The sequence below is a fragment of the Adiantum capillus-veneris genome, chromosome 9 (assembly GCF_014529385.1).
Source record: "Adiantum capillus-veneris isolate H3 chromosome 9, ASM1452938v2, whole genome shotgun sequence".
Classification (NCBI taxonomy): domain Eukaryota; kingdom Viridiplantae; phylum Streptophyta; class Polypodiopsida; order Polypodiales; family Pteridaceae; genus Adiantum; species Adiantum capillus-veneris.
In genome coordinates this window covers 15,907,139-15,928,356 of record NC_140939.1, presented here as the reverse complement: position 1 = coordinate 15,928,356, position 21,218 = coordinate 15,907,139, and positions in this window count along the sequence as shown.

Here is a 21,218-nt window from a genome sequence, read left to right as displayed (position 1 = left end):
GAATCGAGCAAAAGGATTGAAACTTAACCTATCTGGTAGTTATTTGTAGATTTCACCATTCAACCTAGTATATTGACCTCTTAGTCTCTAGATCGTGGAGCCGTCTTTGAGACACCCAACTCATTCTCAATCAAGAATAGTCAATTAACAGACTATAAAAAATGAACTACACTATCGACCGGGTAATCATGTACGAATGTCATCCAATTGTGCAAGCAGGCATAATACAATGTTTGAGTCAAGCTACAAAAAAGCAATGGGAATAGTTAAACATGTTGTCTTACAATGAAACCTTACAGATTGAAATTACAAAGTATAGAGTGCACGTCATGCAGACGTGCCATAGAAAATTATGGTGGAGAGTTGGCACTGTGGTCTCTCTAAAAATTATAATAAGCGGAAGCCATGCCGTGCCCCGTAGCATTTATGTGTTTCACCAAGCAAAATCATAGTCATACAGATAATGAACCTTGTAGTGTTGTCAAGTTGAAGTTGCGCTTGTGCAATTGAAACGTTGGTACATTCAAAGTGTGTCGACCATAGAAGGTGGCATGGGAAAATATGTACAGGCTAGCAGAAGCATGGCAAAAGGATGGAGAAGCTAGGAAGATCATGGGCTGGCAGGTAGCAGCGGAGATGTATGCCTGATGCAGTGTATAGGCCAAGAAGGGCTCCATAAGGGGCTAATTTGGGTAGCATGTGAAGGAGATGCAAGGTGCAGCTTTTGGGTCCAAGAATGTAGATCTTGCATTGCTGAAGGAGTAGGTCGAAACGGCTCACGGAGCCCAAGTTATTAAAGGTTGAATGTTGAGTGTGTTGCAGAATCTTGCCGGACAGGGCATCTGGGGACAGGTGGTCCAAATGGAAGTTAGGGTACAAGTGTGTAGTGCTCAATTTATGAAGCCTATTCGTCTTTTCAGGTTGCCGATCGTAGCCATGGATTGCATTTTATGTGCAATTGAAGTTTTGATGGGGATTAGGTTTTTGCCCACCCGACAACATGGGGAGATGTGCCATTTGGAGTCTTTTAAGCCTTGGCAAGGTATGCATCATATGAAGCTAGCAAGAACTATTGCACGTCAAACAGAGCCCGGAGCAAAATGTTACAGCAGTTGGAAGGATCGGATGCATTTGTTCAGGATTGGTTGCATATGATTTTCTCAGTTTTTGCGGCCTCAGAGAATTGTGAAGTGCAGAAAGGTCAGGGGAAGTGAGAGTTGGCTCAGTGAGTTTGCGGCCGGTTTTTACAGCTCAGTGATCGGGTTGCCAGTTAACAATTGGCAAGCAGGGCAAGCATTGGGGAAAAAAAAAGTTGGTGATTTTTTTTTGAGGAATTTTTTTCTTTTGTTAAAGCCATGGAGGCCATTTAACAGGGAGATGCCATGTGGCCTCTGCATTGTTCCATATGCACTGTGTGGTGTCCGGGTGTCAGGGTATTTAACCCAAGTAAGGGCGCCCATTGTGGCATGTGAGTCGAGAGAGGGAGCTCCCTCTTGAGGTCAACGATGGCGGCCTGTAGGGGCTCTGTGCGGTGGCGTTCTTTGGCGGAGCTGGGTGTCCTTTGGCAGCCTTTTGGTTGCACTCTAGATGGTGATGGCTGTAGCGAGTGGTGCGTCTGCTTGTGATGGTTGTTGGTGGCGCTCCCAGATGGTGGTGATGTAGCATGCCCACGGGCTATGGGTCACATGCCTGTGAGGGCTCCCTCAATATTTTTGAAGGAAAATGCCCACCCCAATAGTGATGTCGCTATTGCTCATGAGGGGTGGGGTCCCGCAAGAGATGGAGAGAGAGAGTTTGAAAGCTTCAAGGGGCATGGCCAAGGGGCCTATCCCGCCCGCCACAAAGCTCAAGCAAGGGAAGAGAGAGAACCAATCCGAGAGAAGTCCAAAATGCAAGTGCAAGTGCAAGTGTGGCTAAATTGAGCGGACAAAGAGCCAAGAGGGGTGCACCATGCAGATACCAAAAAATTCAAAAATGCGAAGTGGTGGCAATGCAAAAAAACTTCTAAAGGAAGCTTCAATTGATTGTACGAGCTTGATAGCTCCTTGATTTTTCTTTTTTAGCCTTAGCCAACCCTTATAAAAGGACATACAGGTAATTGTTTGAGGGCTTTCTTGCTAGAGAGAGTTATTAGATGTTTGCAAGCCTGTCGGTTGTAATCTTGCCATTGAATCTGCATATTTGAATGTACTATCTCCCTATGCAATATTACCTAAGCATTTGCCCCTATTTCTCGTGTTGCTTCTGCCCATCCCCCTCCTTTTCTCTCGCTCTTTGTGTATTTGCCAGTGCTTGCAGAGGGTGTGCCTACAGCTTGAAGGGTGTTACCAAGAGGGCATAATCGGGGTGTTTTGTGAGTTGGGAAGAGTGAGTTGAGCAATGTGCGTGCATTTGTGCTGCAAGGTGTTTTTGCAAGATATGAGATAGTTGTTCTGTGAGCTAAAGTGGAGTTGTAAGGGCAAATTAGCCAATTTGAAGGTGTTATTTGAGAGGTTAGGGGTGCTGTGGAATCGCTGTGCTATAGAGAGGCAAACATTTTGTGTGCTGGGTGTGTTCTCTATTCCCCCTCTCGATCTTCTAGAAGAATTTGAAGCAGGAAGAGGGAGGGCTAGGCAATTGCTTGGTAGACGTTACAATTGTGGAGAGAAGCTAGGGCCACTATGCTCTAGATTTCCCTCATCCACCGAGGAAAAGGGGCAGCATGTATCCTCTGTTTGGTAGAAGCAAGGGTCAGGTGCAATTTAATGGTCAAAGGGAGCAACAAGAAGTAGAAAACCAAGCCCAGGTGGCTCCATCAAGTAATGATGAAGTGCAAAGGGTTATATTATTGGTGTGGACAGGCGGGAGGTTGATATTATGGCTAACAAAAGAGCAAGAGGTGAAAGAGAGACCGAAATGGAACGTGAAACTAGAGCAAATAAGGGTAAATACAAGGTGAACAAAGGTAGAGAGCTGCCAGAGCCAAGCAAAAGAAGATGAAGTCAAAGAATTACTCAGACGGCTTTTCAGTCAGGGTGGGCTAATCCTGAATATGATCTGGTAAGAGATGTCAAGAATCAAAAGGCTAAAATCACTTTGGGAAGCTGCTTGCATTGAACCCTAAATTAAGGAGGCAGTGATCAACCAGCGTCAGTACGAGGCTTCCCCAATTAAGAGAAGGTGTGCATGCGCTACAGAATCTAACCTTGAGGGTGGGGAGTCCAATCAATGTTCTTCTAGTGGTGGGCGTTTTGTTGGAAAAGAAGAAGCATGTTCAAGCCTACATTGATGATGGTGCCCCGGTTTGTGTGATCACAGAGTCTGCTATGAGGGATATTGGTATTAAAGGTGTCGTCAGGTCCAATGTGTGAATAAGGATTGCCAACCATGCCAAAGCTCGGTGTTTAGGAGTGGCACAAGATTTGAAGGTAAAGGTTATGGGAGTTAAATGCTTAATTGATTTTTTTGTCATGAAAGCAGGAGAAAATGCTTATCCAACTATATTGGGGAGACCATGGTTGTTGGCAATTAGGGCAAAGCAAGATTGGGAGAATGGGGTCTTTACCTTTCCAGATCGATAAAATGAAGGGAAAATTGTGTTGGATCTAAAGAACATGGAGAGCCTCTTTCATCCATCAACCGGGGGTGATAATCAAGATTCTAGCACCAATTACGAGTATGAAACCGAGTCGGCTTATGATGAAGGGTCCACCAGTTTCGAAGAGGAAGAGAGCGATAAAGATTTATTGAAGCTAGATACAGATTTATTTGGAGTCATTGTAGACTCTCCCAGTGCAAGTAAAGGTATGCAAGCCCCTGTCTATAGTCTTAAGGCTAAAGAGGTGGAAGATATGCTAGGTACATATTTAACCAAGCAAGAGAAGGAAGGCTATATGGACCTATGTGCATCCTATCCCGACCTATTTGCGACGGAGTATAAAGATTTGAGAGGAGCTAAAGGAGTGGAGCATCGGATCCTACTTAAAGACGGATACAGGCCAAACGCACAAAAGCTAAGGAGGTTGGGAGATATTAAAAAGAAGGCTCTATGGAAAGAAATCAACAAGTTGCTTGAGGCAGGTATTATGGATCTACTGAAAGAGAGTGAGTGGGTTTCTCCTCTTGTCATTACTCCAAAGAAGAATGAAAAATGGTGTGTATGTGTGACTGTAAGCCTTTGAATGTTGCGACCAAGCGAAATCACTACCCTCTACCATTTCAGGATGAGATTCTAAACCAAATTACTGGACACGAATGCTATTTTATCATGGATGGTTTTTCACGGTATTTTCAGATTGGTATTGCTTTGGAGGATCAACTGAAGACTTCCTTAATTTCTCCATGCGGTTGTTCTACCTACCCGCAGGATGCCTTTTGGACTGGTGAATGCGTATGCAAGGTGTTCGGGCTATATTTGGGTAAGTTTAGGGTTGTTTTTATGGATGATATTGGTTGTTATAGCTCAAACGTGGAACATTTGTGCAAGTTGATGCTGTGCTTTCAAAGGCTAGATGAATAAGGAGGGTAATTCAACCCAAAGAAGTGCAAGTTGGCACAACCAAGGGCTCAGCTGTTGGGTCATGTGGTATCAAAAAATGGAATATAAGCAGATCCGGATAAGGTGAAGGCATTGGTTTTTATGGAGCCTCCTACCATTGCGATAGAGTTGACATCGCTCCTGCATAAATTAAAGTATTTATCCCGCTTCTTTTGGCTGTTGTCTCAATATGTTTACCCTCTTCAAAAAAGGGCTCAACAAGTACACGGATTTTAATGGGATGAGGAAGCTCAAGAGGCATTTGACAAAGTGAAGGGTATTCTATGTTAGCTACCTACAGTGTGCCCTCCCAACCAAGAGGATGACTTCTATATTTCTATGATGGTGGGTACAATGGCTATTGGAGCAGTGTTGCTACAAAAGGTGGTGAGAAGTTAAGCCTATTAACTTTGAAAGCAGGGTAATTACTCCAGTGGAAACTACTTATCAGAGGTGGAACAGTGGGTGATGGATTTAGTCTTTGCTTGCAAGAATTTCAAAGTGTATTTGATTGTTCGTAAATTTTATGTGTTGATGTCTAACAATCTTTTGACTGAAGTGGTGCTACACTTCAAGCCATGAAAGAAAATCATGAAATGGGTGATAGAGCTTCAGGAGTTTGAGTTTGAGTTCAAAGTAGATCACACGAGTCGGTCTCATTTAGCGGTTATCCTAGTCAACAAAGCGGTCGAATTACCAATTTATCCAGGGGTAGTGCTAGAGGAGGATAAAGAGGAGCCAGAATTGGAAGGGGCCTGCACTATGTGGTTTGATGGTGCTTACAGAAGGGTAACACAAAAAGCAGATGGAGGTGTGGTCATTCAAGATCCACACGGCACAGTCATTTTTTCCAAAGCTTACGACTTGGAAGAAGTGCATACTAACAATGAGGTGAAGTATCTTACTCTACATCTAGGACTACAACAGTGTATCAAAATTGGCATATCAAGGTTAGTAGTGAAAGGTGATTCTCTATTGGTTATCAAACAACTTTTGGGCCAATGGCAGGTAAAGGGGGATTCTCTCAAAATTTGGTTTTTCTTTATAAAGAAGTTGTTGAAGGTTTTTGAGGAGGTGTAGTTCAATCATGTGCTAAGGGATCAGAACCAGGAAGCAGATCGGTTAGCTAGCAGTCGTGTTCAGCGTCATGTGTTGAGTTTGTATGTGGCACCCGCTACTTATGCAGGTAGAGAGACTTTAAAAGACATTGATGATTTCTTGAGTACATGTCAATGTTCTGAAGGTCTTTCCAAGCTACAGAAGATGAGAATTGTTCAAAGAGCTCGAAAGTTCACTCAAATAGGAGAAGATGTTATGATGCATGGTAGAGATGGAGTGCTATGTCGAACCTTTATCACGAGGAGATTGGTATGGTATTGGAGCAGTGCCACGAGGAGAGCGGACATCAGGGTAAGGATCAAGTCTTGTTCCATGTCTTAAGCAGTGGGTTTTGGTGGCCTTCTGTTCTGCGAAATGTGCATTATTGGTGCAAGACATGACATCAGTGCCAAGTAATGGTGGGTGAAAGAGGGCTGGTAGCAGAGCAACAAGGAGCTATCATAGCACATGATGCTTTTGAAAAATGGGATTTGGATGATGTTTGTCCATTGCCCAAGTTAGAAAAAGCGGTAAAAAGTATGTTGTTGAGCCATAGACTACCTTACCAGGTGGGTTGAGGCTAAAGAGGTCAAAGAGGTAAATGCACATACTTTTGTTCAGTTTGTTTTTGATTGCATATGTTGTCGTTTTGGAGTACCTTGGGTGCTCATATCTGATCAAGGACAAGAGTTCAAAAGTAATTTGGTGCGTGCTCTAGTAGAAAAGCTGGGGATTCAAGATCGATTTTCATGTCTATACCATCCATAGTGCAATGGTTTGGTGGAGAGTGCCAATGGATAGATACTCAAGATGCTTACCAAATACATCTACCAACAGGTTTAAGGGTGGGAGTTTAACCTTCACAAATGTTTGTTGGCTTACAAGACTTCGTACAAGGTGGCTACCAACTTTACTCCTTATGAGTTGGTATATGGAAAGGAAGCAATATTACCTGTACATGTGCAGTTAGGGGCTCTCAAAGGTTTGTGGCGTATTGATAAAGCTCATCAAGATGTTTTGTAGGATAAGATTATAAGTCTTGAAACTTTGAAGATGGATCGTGAGGCGACATTAAACTTTTATGTGAAGCAGTGAGAGAAAAGAGTAGCAAAGTTCAACCAACATTTTCCAGAAAAGATGATTGAAAAGGGAGATCTAGTATTGAAATACGAAAGCTATCTTGATTTCACCTTTCAGAAGATATTAAGAAAGAAGTGGACACGGCCTTATAAAGTCCATCAAGCTTTTCCCGATGGTACCTACACATTGATGAGGATGGATGGTCGTTTTCTCAAACACAGGGTTAATGGTGTGCATCTCAAGCTATATTTCGAGGGGGAGTTGGTGCCTATAGTGCATCAGGTTCTAATGGAGGGGATTGGGAAACCAACCTAAAGGTCTTCTCATATGTTAGGAGTAAAAATATGTACATATAGTTGAGTTTTTTGGGATTTATCATAAGGTGCTTAGTGTTTGCATTTTGTAGCGGAATAAAGCTCTTATGTAGTTGAGCATAATAAATTCTCAACTAGGGTGTGGGCAATTATGGTACAGCCAATGTGTGTCGACCATAGAAGGTGGCATGGGCACATATGTACAGGCTAGCAAAAGCATGGCAAAAGGCTGGAGCAGCTAGGAATATCATGGGTTGACAAGTAGCAGTGGAGATGTATGACTAATGCGGTTTATAGGCCAAGAAGGGCTCCATAAGGGGCTAATTTGGGTAACAAGTGAAGGAATGTGCGGTGCATCTTTTGGGTCCAAGAATGTACAACCTAAATGGCTGAAGGAGTAGGTCCAAATGGCTCATCAAACCGAGCTACGGAGCCCAAGTTATTAAAGGTTGAATGTTCAATGTGTTGCAGAATCTTTCCGAACAGGGCAACTGGGGACAGGTGGTCCAAGTGGAAGTCAGGGTAGAGGTATGTAGTGCTCAATTTAAGAAGCCTACCTTCCTTTTCAGATTGCTGATTAGAGCCACGGATTTCATTTTATGGGCAGTTGAAGTTTTGTCGGGGGTTAGGTTTGTGCCCACCCGACAACATAGGGAGGTGTGCCATCTGGCGCCTTTTAAGCCTTGACAAGGTTCTAGAGCAGGGTATGCATCGTACAAATCTAGAAAGAATTGATTGCACGTCAAACGGAGCCCGAAGAAAAAAGTTACAGCATTTGGAAGAATCGGGTGCATTTGTTCAGGATTGGTTGCAGATGACTTTCTTGGTTTTTGCAGCCTCAATTGGGGGCTTGGAGAATTGTGAAGTGCGGAAAGGTCAAGGGAAGTCAAAGTCAGCTCAGTGAGCTTGCGGCCGGTTTTTACAGCTCGGTGATCGGGTTGCCAATGAAAACTTGGCAAACCAGGACAAGCATTGGGGGGGGGGGAAATGGGGATGTCTTTTTGAGTTTTTTTTTTTGTTTTGTTAAAGCCATGGAGGCCATTTGACAGGGAGATGCCACGTGGCCTCTGCATTTGTGTGGTGACTGGGTGTCGAGGTATTTAACCCAAGTAAGGGTGCCCATTGTGGCATGTGAATCGAGAGAGAGAGAGCTCCCTCTTGAGGTCAATGATGGCAGTGTGTAGGGGCTTTGTGCGGTAGCGTTATCCGGCACAGCTGGGCGTCGTGCCTAGAGGCCTTTTGGTTGCACTCTAGATGGTGGTGACTGTAGCAAGTGGCACGCCCGCTTGTGATGGCTGTTGGTGGAGCTCCCAGACCGCGGTGATGTGGCATGCCCGCGGGATATGGTTCACACGCCTGTGAGGGCTCCCCAAATCTTTTGAAGGAAAATGCCCCCCCAATAGTGATGTCGCTATTGCTCATGAGGGAGGAGTCCCGCAAGAGATGGAGAGAGAGAGTTCAAAATCTTCAAGGGGCATGATCGAGGGGCCTATCCTGCCCGCTACAAAGATCAAGCAAGGAAAGAGAGAGAACCAATCCGAGAGAAGTCCAAAATACAAGTGCAAGTGCAAGTGTGGCCAAATTGAGTGGACAAAGAGCCATGAGGGGTGCACCATGCAGATACCAAAAATATGAAAAATGCCAAGTGGTGGCAATGCAAAAAAACTTCTAAAGGAAGCTTTATTTGATTGTACGAGCTTGATAGCTCCTTGTTTTTATTTTTTAGCCTTAGCCAAGCCTTATATGACATAGAGGTGATTTTCTAAGGGCTTTTTTGCTAGAGAGAGTTATTGGAGATTTGCAAGATTGTGGGTTGTAAGATTTCCATTGAATCTGCATATTCAAATGTACTATCTCCCTATGCAATAATACTAAGCATTTGACGCTATTTCTTGTTTTACTTCTCCCCATCCCCCTCCTTTTCTCTCGCTCTCTCTGTATTTTCCAGTGCTTGTAGAGGGTGTGCCTGCAGCTTGAAGGGTGTTACCAAGAGGGCTGAATCGGGGTGTTTTGTGAGTCGAGAAGAGTGAGTTGAGCAATGTGTGTGCATTTGTGTTGCAAGGTGTTTTTGCAAGATATGAGATAGTTGTTCTGTGTGCTAAGGTGGAGCTGTTAGGGCAAATTAGCCAATTTGAAGGTGTTATTTGAGAGGTTAGGGGTGCTGTGGAATCCGTGGGCTATAGAGAGGCAAAAATTTTGTGTGCTAGGTGTGTTCCATATTCCCCTCTCCAATGTCCATTGTTGTCAATATATGTCCTCCCTGTCAGACACAAAACATACGTTAAGACAAATAGAAAAAATGCAGGATATAGATTAAACTTAAAGAGAAGCAAAGATAACTTTACGTTCTACATCACAGACGTATTGGACTCCTACGTAGTGCAAGAAGTGCCCTCACTTTGCATCCTAAAACCAATGAGATAGAGTTTTGTGGCCTAGTCCTTGTTGGGAATATCCCACAATCAATGCATTTCAAGAGATCACATTTGAAAAGGCAGTGCCACATGCCTTCAAGGGGATTTGACATAGAACCAAAGCACTCTAAATTTTAATGAGGCCTTTCCTTTGAGCCCCCGACTAGAAATATCCTTGTGTTTAATTTTTCCATATATGTGTGTTAGGGTGGTAGAAGGTGACCTTCTCATAGTGTGGGACCAAGAGTGTACTTGGTTGGATTTTGACTGGAGAACAAATACAGCCTTCATGAGAACGATAGTGTTTCCTTCAGCAAGGTCTACTATGGAAAATTCGCAGTGGTGATGGAGCAAGGGGGTATCATCATGTATGCCTCCACACCGGTCCCTTGTCTTACAAGGTGGTGGGCTTCTCATCCATAGACGAGTTTAACATGATAGTTGCCTATGTCCACTACCCTTCTCGCTGCATGGGCATCACCTTGACATACAACAGTGAAGGGGGAGTTGTGATCTTTCAATAGAAGTGCATCAGCAGAAAGCTTGAATTCTACAGCTCCTTCAATATTTTTGTAAGATCCAACGACAACAAAATTGAAATTTTCTTCAGGCTTGATTAGTATAGGAACTTCTGCCATCTGCATTGCCAACAATCTCATAGTATCAACAAAAAAATGTGCCGAACAGTCCTGCAAAGGCAATGCGTTTTTGTGATTCGACTCTAGATTAGGCCAACTGATCATCGATTGAAATTTGATATCTTCTGTTCTAGTAGCACTAGAACAGACCTCTGCCATGGGTTGACACACAAAATATTTGATCTTTGAGAGTGCTCATCACATTGGCAAGCATCCGATTTTGAAATATAAGCAGGTTTCGAAAGGTCTCCAACTCTTTTCCGGTTTTTCCCGTCTTGCTACTACACAAGCAAATTGCATGGAAAAGAATTGGTGTGAATCTTGATCAAAATTAGTCATGGGGACCTACTGCATATCATTTCCATGAACATTGAAGGATGGCTGAGGGCACAAGATTGTTGAATCTAAATGAGCTATACTTGGAGTGGCATAATGCTTGCCATAACTAGTTGCACCTACAAAAATGAGTTGAGTAAGGTAGTTGAAGCTGGACATATTGTTCAGCTGGCCACTAGGTCTTGTTGCACATAAAGATGCTATGATCGCTACGCGGGGAAGGTGTAGGTAGGCTTATAATTAGATATTGATGCTTCACTACAAAAGAAGGTAGATTTCAATATGCCGATGGGGCAAGTAGTCACATTGTCGACCTTGTACTACTGGAATGAATAGGGAGGAGCTTGGCCTATAGACTCTCTGTTACTGAAGAATGCTCTCGTCATGTCGACGAGGTAGTCTTTTCTTCATGGCTCTTTGCTTTCATGTGAACATGTATAAGGTGCTAGTACCATAGATGCCACCTCCAACACCAAAGTTGGGAGTTTCTCCAACACCATAGATCGGCATTTCCACTTTGAGCACCATAGATAAGAGGATGAGAAGGTCATAGGGTCTACGTTTGATGGTTCATTAAAGCTCATGCACGAGAAAAGCCATCATCACCTGTACGTACTATCCATCATAGCCTTCTCTCTCTCTCTCTCTCTCTCTCTCTCTCTCTCTCTCTCTCTCTCTCTCTCTCTCTCTCTCTCTCTCTCTCTCTCTCTCTCTCTCTCTCTCTCTCTCTCTCTCTCTCTCTCTCTCTCTCTCTAAATACCTCATTCAATATTGTGCCCGTGGCACTATTCGGTGCATGTGAAGAGATTTTAATCCTAGCCATATTGGACAAAAGACTATGACCACAATTTGGTGCTTATCACTTACTCCATATTAAGCAGTTGACAAATGTATATTACACCAGGGATGGCTCGTCTGTTCTGTACACACAGTAAGAAAAATCCCTCTGAGCATGTGAACTCTTCTACACCATTATCAAACACACACACATACGAGCACCACTTCACTCCCAATACCTGACGCTCGCCTTCATACACCGCCCAAAATCTTTTGGCTCATTGCCCCGATTTGCCACTATTCAAATGCTCATCCCCACATAATTGTCTATATGCTCGTTAAAAAACTTTGGGTCCTCATCAAGCCTAGTTGTCCATCGCCTCAACCTCTATTTTGTGGGTATCTGTGAGATTATAACGACTCAATCCTCACACATGGATATAAGGCTGATTTTGTCCATGAGGTAAATTTTTAATTTGATATAATGAAGCACTATACACTATACCATTGGGCCACATCTCATGAATTGTTTTGCACGAAATACACTAAACCTTTGAATTATGTAATCAAGGTACACAGCATCCCACCCTCAATACGCATCGGCACTTGAAGACATGGCAGCCCCATCCAACAACCAGGTAAATCAGCTGAATTTATTGGGATGTGTACCATATAAGGCACAATAATTCCCTCATGGTAAATATATAGTTTTTTTTTTTTTAAACTTTAAAACAATCAATCTAGCACCTTGGTTTAATGAGTGAGAAAGTGTGGTATGACATGAATAATAGTTAGACATTTGGAAATATATGTCTCCAGTTATCTGGTAAGAGATATTGTCCTTTTTTGGGCAGTAATTAAAAAGCCCTTGATAGCAGGAATGTATCTTTTTCTCTTGGCTCTTAATAGAACGGTATATGGCTTTGATATGACATAATAGTTCTTTTGAGATCATATGGTAGCATACTCTTATGGCTCTAAAGGATAGAAATTAATGTTTCTTTTTTGAAGTCTAGTTAACTTTGCTTGGATATCAGAGACTTATCGCATGACATGGTCTTTGTTGGGTGAACATCTTGTGATTAACATGAAAATCCTCAATGTGAGGTCGCCATGTCTATTTTGGCATAAGGTAATTCATGAAAGCATCCCCTAAACAAAGGAATTAATGTCCATTTTCTTCAAAAATATGGAAACTAGTTTGAAAACATGCCGGCTTTATATGACTCACAGATCGATAAAGGAGACATGTCTTATGCCTGGTCTAATGGTCTAAAGGCTGACTACCATGAGATAGTAGTTGCAACATGGTTCTTATGGGTAATTTTTGAGCTGGATGCATTTAGGGAAATACTACAAGCATGTATTTCACCAATGAGTCATAAGGGTAAGTATAAATATGTAGGTTGGATTCAGGTAACTTAGCAAGCATGCAATCCATATGTTGAAAAGATGTGATGGTAACTTGACAGTTTTTGAGAATAATTTCAAAATTGGAGCATGTTTTAATCATCATGTTTTTATTGCTTTTGGATAAGCAAATCCTTAGTGTGAGGTCGCCATGGTGTATTCAGTACATATAATTTTTGAAAAAAATGTTTACTAAACGGAGGAAATGCTGCCCAATTTTTCAAAAACCTTAGAATAGCTTGTAGGTTACGTAGTATTCATTATTTTGCAAGCTATACATTGTTTTGGACCCGCTGATACCATAAGGGTTATGATGGTTTGATCTCCATCTCTCTCTCTCTCTCGCTCCCTTTCTTTCTGTCTCTCTTTTCTTCTTAATATTTTTCTTTTTCTCCCTCTCTATTCTCTCTTTAGTTTTAGATTTTTTCTTCTACCTCTATCTCTCTCTCTCTCTCTCTCTCTCTCTCTCTCTCTCTCTCTCTCTCTTTCTCTTCTTATAGTCTAGTGCTATATGTCCTACTTGGGTTAGAATCCACGGTTGACATGTGTGACCCCCATAATGACATAGATGTTTGTTACCAATATCTAATAGGGTGTAAATAATCAAGTGAACAATGAGACTTCAGATCTACCCTCTATGATCAAATCTCCCAAAGATATCGCGAACCCAGCACTGTAGAAACGAATGTTTCTACCTAATGGGAAACCTAGGCCGAGTGCAATAAGAGATTTCCCAAAATGTTGTGGTCTGAATCATGCCAAATTTGCTAAGCAATCATCATATGTACAAAATGTGCACCTTCTACCCACCCTTTTGCATGAACTTACTACCCGTAAATCTCTGCCTAGGAAAGCCAAGAAATTTACCAAAAGCACTTATATAGAATGAGGGAGAGTGTGAGAGACTTCTGGTTATGTGTGACAACGATAACAAGCGGGAAAGTAGCTTGGATGCCTAACACCCATTCACTAAGTGTCATTTCTTACTAACAATCGGTAATGGTGGGTTGTGAGGTATATATTTTTTCCCTTCGTAAAGCTAGGAGTGTCTCACTCGGTTCCCCCGGTGGTTCATAATTCAAAATGGATGAATTAAATGATTGTATTTCACAATTGTACTTGTATTTTGAGATTTCAAAAGCCAAAATATGGTTCATAATTGAGGGGATTTTTATATTATACTCTTACTCTCTCTCTCTCTCTCTCTCTCTCTCTCTCTCTCCCCCCCCCCCCCCCCCCTCCCTCTCCATTTTTTTTCCAGTTTGGGTTTGATGAGGACATAATTATCAAATGATGGTACTATAAACAATGAAATGCGAGTTAAAATAAAAAATTGGAGGAATGTTATTAACTTTCAGGTAACAAAAGGATTGGCTTGAACTTGATGTTTTCATCAACTCACATATGTATTTAAAATTTTGATTGGTGAGCACTGAGAAGTGTGCCTCTCTCTCTCTCTCTCTCTCTAAATACCTCATTCAATATTGGGACCGTGGTACTATTTGGTGCATGTGAAGAGATTTTAATCCTAGCCATACTGGACAAAAGACTATGACCACAATTTGATGCTTATCACTTATGCCATATCAAGCAATTGACAAACGTATAAGAAACCATGGATTGCTCGTCTGTTCTGCACACACAATACAAAAAACCCTTTGCACACGTGAACTATTATGCACCATTAGCAAACAGACACACATACAAGCGCTCCTTCAATCCCTATACCTGACGCTCACCTTCATACATCACCCAGACTCTTTCGGCTCATTGTGCCCGATTTGCTAGTATTCTGCTGCTCATCCCCACATAATGGTCTATATGCTCGTTAATGAACCTGGATGCTCATCAAGCGTGGTTGTCCGTCCCCTCTCCCTCTCCATTAGGAAGAGGATGGGGTTTAGAAGGGCCTCTTTATTTTCCATGAGCTTATGGAAGTGACTAACATTTTGATAAATAGGTGTATTGCCATGTGTGCAAGAATGGTGTGTGTGAAAGAGATGTGTAAGAGTGATCAAAGCATGCGCTTTTCCCCTCAAAAAGAAGGTGGACAATTTTATGATTCTTGGCCTTCCATAACCCCCACATATGATCACCGATTTCAGCCGGAGATTATAGATCTGCAATCTATGTGTCGAGCTTTTTCCACAGATATGCAACATTATATGGTTTTACCCGCTAGATTTTAAATTATATTTTGGGGGGGAAATTTGAATTCAAATAAACTAGACGTTTGGCCTGTTTGAACTCAAATGTTTTCCTCTGATTACTTTCTTATTACTAAAGGTTTGAATTCCTTAAACTGCCAAATAAAGAGGCCCCCATAGACCCCATTCTCTTCCTAATGAGTTTGTGGGTATCTTTGAGATTATAATGATGCACTCCTCACACCTGCATACAAGGCTGATTTTGTCCATAAGGTAAATTCTTATTTTGATATAATGAAGCACTATACACTATACTGTTGGGGTACATCTCATGAATGGTTTTGCAGGATATACACTAAATATTTGAAGTGTGTAATCAGGTGACACAACTTCCCACCCTCAATACGCATCGGCACTTGAAGACATGGCAACCCCGTCCAACAACCATTTTAATGTTTTAAATTTAAAACAATAAATCTAGCACCTTGGTTGCATGGGTGAGAAAGTGTGGTATGACATGAATAATAGTTACACATTCAGAAATATATGTCTCTAGTTATCCAGTAGGAGATATTGTCCTTTTTTGGGCAGTAACTAAAGAACGCTTGATAGCATGCATGTATATTTTTCTCCTGGCTCTTGGTATAATGGTATATGGGGTTGATATGACATACTGATTTTTTTTAGATCATCTGGTAGCATACCCTTATGGCTCTAAAGGATATAAATTAATGTTTCTTTTTTGAAGTCTAATTAACTTGCTTGGATATCAGAAACTTGTCGCATGACATGGTCTTTGTTGGGTGAACATCTTATGATTAACATGAAACTCCTCAATGTGAGGTCGCCATGTCTATTTTGGCGTAAGGTATTCATAAATGCATCCCCTAAACAAAGGAATTAATGTCCATTTTCTTCAAAAATATGGAAACTATTTTGAAAACATGTCAGCTTTATATGACTCATAGATCCGTAAACCGACATGTCCTATGCCTGGTCTAAAGGCTGACTACCATAAGATAGTAGTTGCAACTTGGTTGTTATGGGTAATTTTTTAGCTTTTTCTGGATCCATTTAGGGAAATACTACAAGCATTAATTTTACCAATGAGTCATAATGGTAAGTATAAATATGCGGGTTGGATTCTGTTAGCTTAGCAAGCAGGCAATCCTTATGTTGAAAAGATGTGATGGTAACTTGACAATTATAGAGAATAATTTTAGAATGGGAGCATGTTTTTGATCATCATGTTTTTATTAAATTTGGATCAGCAAATCCTGAGTGTGATGTCACCATGGTGTATTCCGTGCATAGAATCTTTTGAAAAAATGTATACTAAACGGAGGAAATGCTACCCAATTTTTCAAAAACCTTAGAATATCTTGTAGGTTACGTAGTATTTCCTATTTTGCAAGCTGTACATTGTTTTGGACTGGTTGATAACTTAAGGGTTATGACGTTCTAGTCTCCATCTCTCTCTCGCTCCTTTTATTTCTTTCTCTCTCTCTCTCTCTCTATAGTCTCGGGGGGTTCACTATGTGTAAAACTACCATATCACGTGCAGTCAAGACATGTTTGTAAAACCCCTTATCGGTGAATTTTGTTAAGAATATAATGTACCCTTTTCTTTTAAAATCTGTAAGTTTTTTTCAAATTTTAATATATTATGCCCTTCTGTATATATATATTTCCATAAGTTTCAAGAACTTTAAATTCGCTTATGTTGAACTCACCTGATAGGTTACATTTTTATTAGGTGACCTCCCCGGGGTTATGTCTAGTTTTATATGTCCTACTTGGGTTAAAATCCGCGGATAACCTTTGTGAACACCATAATAACCATTGATGTTTGTTATCATTATCTGACAGGGTGTTAATAATCAAGTGAACAACGAGACCCAAGATCTTCCCTCTGTGATCAAATCTCCCAAAGATATCCCAAACCCAACACTATGGAAACGAATATTTCTACCAAATGGGAGACCTAGGCCGAGTGCAATAAACAATTTCCCACAAGGTTGTAATCCGAATTAGGCCAAATCTGCTAACCAATCATCATATGTAGATAATGTGCACCCTCTACCCACCCTTATGCATGAACTTACTACCCATAAATCTCTGCCTAGGAAATTCAAGAATTTTACCAAAAGCCCTTATATAGAATGAGGGAGGGTGTGAGAGAATTCTGGTGATGTGTAACAACAATTGGTAAGCAGGAGAAGTTTCTTGGATGCGTGACACCCATTCACTGAGTGTCAGTTCTTACTAACAATCGGTAATGGTTGGTTGGCAGGTATAGTTTTTTCCCCTTCAGAAATCTAGGAGTGTCTCATCTTGTAACCCCCCTGTGGTTTGTAATTCAAAATGGATGAATTAAATGGTTGTATTTGACAATTGTACTTGTATTTTGAAAATCAGAAACCCAAAATATGGTTTAACTGCAGGAATTTTTATATTATACTCTCTCTCTCTCTCTCTTTGTTTCCCTGGTTATCTTTGGTCGGTTAACCACCATATTTTTGGTTTTATCTTTTATCTGTAATGTTGCATATTTTTATTATATACACTTATTGTTTACTCAGCAGGGTGCTTGGATTGCATAACTTACCCATCTGGGGTATGGAACTAATAGTGGCATCCGAATTCTTCCTCTAGGAACTAAGTGTATCCTCTCTTGTTTTAAAGGCATTGACTTCCACAAAAGATTGCTTGATCATGAATGGGAAGTGGTAAAAAACCACACCATGTTTGCCCTTAATGTTGCCTCAATTGATGACTAGATTATTCTGCTAGCTTATGCTAGAAAGGATGATGCAAATGCCATTCTAACCCTTAATAAGTTCCTTAATTCTCTTATCTTTATTGATATTCAAGATTCAGCTAATTTTGACTTTTATTTTAGCTCTCTCGCCACCATCTTCAATAAACTATATTTTATCAATAATATCCCCATCCTTCCTCTTGAAATAAGGAAATCCAAATCTATTGTTAATCCCCTCCTTGATCTTGACCTCCTAGAAACTGATGAGGAAGAAGCTCTTGGTTTTCTCATTGACCCTAGCCTTCAGAAAATTGAGAAATAAGTACCAAAGAAATTTGTTGAGGTCATTCCGCTTCTTCCACAAGACAAGTTGAACTAGATTCTATCCGTCTAGAAAATAGGCTATAGTATTATGAGGTCTTCAACCAATGTGCACGTTTCAGCATAGAGTCACTGGTTTTGCTATGGAGCCTTACCCCATAAGCAATTGAACAATTCAAAATAGCAGCTTTGCAAGCTAAACATCTTGTTCCATAGGTTCTACCCTTCATACTTAAGCAAATTAAGCTAATCGACATAGAATCAATGAAGTGCTCCAATGTGTCTATGGTGGCCAGAACAAAAGGTTTATCTCTAAGTGCCAAGGAGAATGATATCAAAAAGTTTCTAGAAAATTGTTGAAATATGTACCGACCATTCATTAAGTGCACCTGCAGAAAAGACAATCCGCAATCTTCTTGTGGATCAACCATTATTTGGTTTGATCACCTTCTTTGGTTTGTCTCTCATAACCTTCCCTGATTTTTCCCATATTCTTCTAGTCCAGCCCAGTTATATGCTTATATAGCATGGGTAGATATTTCTCCAATTGAAGTTTGACATGCTATCATTGTGTTTTTCTTCATTCATCAACACCTTATAGAAGCTGCTAAAGGTTTGGTGCTATACCCACCTAACACTCATCTCATTCCCAAAATCGAACACACACAACTTGGTTCTACAATAGAAAATATTCTGAAGCCTTCAAAATCCAGGGAGAATTTGAGAAGGATCACTAATACACCAAGCAGCATGGCTTCTTCATCGAAAAAACCTAGTCAATTTTGTGGTTCATATGATTTTGGGGATACACCTAAAATGCTGGAATAAAACATGGAAAATCACGTTCGTACCCTAACCTTGCAATCAAATGGTTTATACATGATGAAAACACAAAAAAAGACCCATGGTAGATTTGTCCACCTTATGTTTTGTAATAAGTTTCTGGATTTTATTAATTTAAAAACTTTTACAACCAATTAATGCTCGAAACTGGCTTTTGTAATGACCTTGATTTTTTCAAAATAAACTTTGGATGGAAATATAGTAAAAATATTGGGTAGTTTCTTTACAAACCTGCACAAGGCTTTAGAGAGTGTTTTAACCTTAAACATAGTTGTGGGTGTGAGACACATAAACGTTTTAAACCTTTCTTGAAATATATTGGGAAATTGGAAAGACATGTCATCACACTACAAGAGGTTGTGTGCTCTTGTGACGCTTATAGCCACAGAAATACATTGTGTGTTTTAAACCCCCAGCGTCACTATTAGTGTCAATACGAGAACGTCGCTATAGCCATCGCTACCGCAGTCGCTATCAGCGTCGCTATATGCACCGCTATATAGCGACGCCTATAGCGACACATATAGCGACGTTGCAGGGCCATAGATAGCGACGCTGTAGTGCACAATTTAGCGACGCCCGAGATTAAATTTTTTTGGTGGCAGGGCATTGAATGCCCTGCCACCCATCAACCATATTGAATGTTTCATTGGTCTATTTACCTTTGAAAAAAAGTACAAAGGTAAATATAGACCCAAAATAGTCAGCCACAAGACAATATAATCATTAACTCCATCATCCATAGTACATATTGTTTGCAAAATAAAGATACAAAAATGACAAGCGTGAATTGATGGAAGTAAATAAATGACAATTGTACACAGCAACAAAATCACTTGATTGTTAATCATTGCAAATGTAATAGTTACAAACCATTGTCATTATACATGGTTTTCAAAAATACATAGTTACATGGTCTCATGATACATAAGCTAGGACAAAAAGAAACTAATGCTATCTAGCTATGGCTAAACTGACGTCGTTTAATCAGACGTCTCATCGCGTCCAAGCGGCGTATCTGTCGGATTCTGCAAAAAAAAACAATAAGATAGCTTTTTGTAAGTATAAACATATAGCGAGCGACGTTTATAAAACAATACAATAAATAGAAAATAATAAACCCTAATACTAACCATGCCGCCGAGAGAAGTCAGGATGTCTATAAAGGTGTTTAAGCCCTTCCTGCGTGCGTACTCACGCTCGTACGGAGTGGGATCACGTCCTGTAAACGACCACTGTCAAAACATACAAAGAATCCATTATGTTAGAATTTCAAATCCCATAAACCCTAAACTATCGAACATAGATGCAAAAACACTTACAAAATCGGCCTCAAATGATGCCCACCCACCGCTCCTCAAATGGTGCGAGCTCCCTGCCTCTACTCGCGCTCTGGCTACCTCCTTTTGTTGCTTCCACTTGTCGGGATTCTCTTGCGCTTCTTTCTTCGCATGCTTCCAATCTTCTTTGGCCAGCCTGGTCTGTTCCATCCATGCTTGATTGCTTTTTGCACTTCGGAACGCTTATGCTTGCAGTATTCGCGCATTCGAACCTTCATCACGTCTTCATTGAAGTGGTCATCCCGTGTTGGAATGGGAAACTCGTCATGAAGCATGCTGATGACTCTGTCTTTTAATTCATTCGGTACTTCACTCCAGGTGTTTAGTATGTAGTGTCTAAACACCTGAGAGCAAAGACCGCGCATGCATGAAATCACCTTCTTGCCGTCATCATCCAAGATGATGCCACCGCTGAAGTCGATGGAGTAAGGCAAGCCCTCTCGCCGCTGAACTTGGGTGTCTCGACAGGGGTCTCTAGCGGCGTGTCAACGGGGGTACGGACGCCAGGTGTCTCCACTGGATTCTGAGCCCCGAAGCGAGGAGTGTCCACTGGAGTGACTCCTGGAGGAGTAGCTAGTGGTGTGTAGATGTGGGGAACGGCACTCAGCAGCGCAAAACCTGGTGTCTATGTGGCCGGTGTTGGGATGGGCAAAGAAGGGGAGGGTAAAGATCCTTGTCGAACACGAGGCGGTGTCGAAGCATCTGTGGCGCCACCCCCACAACAACCGCCACCACCACCATCCATCTGGAATGTACTGTGCCGGCTATTTCCACCTCATCAACTATGTGAACAAGAATATGCACCTGAATGGTTAGCATGGTAGTAGGAAAATGTTTCGCAAACATACACACAACCTCAGTTTAGTTTGGCAAATAATATGGAGTCCTTGTTTATCTCCTTTTGTGAGATCCATTGTACCAACTTCGCAAGGTTGTAGATTGTGTTACGGACGTCAAGAGACAAACATCCCTCAATGGAAACCGGTAAAATAAACTACAAAACACGTGCATCAATGATATTAAAGTACGCCCACATACGAATTTGTTACACAATTCTCACTATGATATACTCCACTATGAACATACCTGACACATTTTATGCCAGTCGTTTGACTTCAAACCAGTAAGATTTCCTTCTTTAGTAAAACACGTTCAGAGCGATTGCATTATGCCAGTGGGGGTCTGCAAAGATCGAATGGTCTCTTTTACTTTGCGTTCTTGGG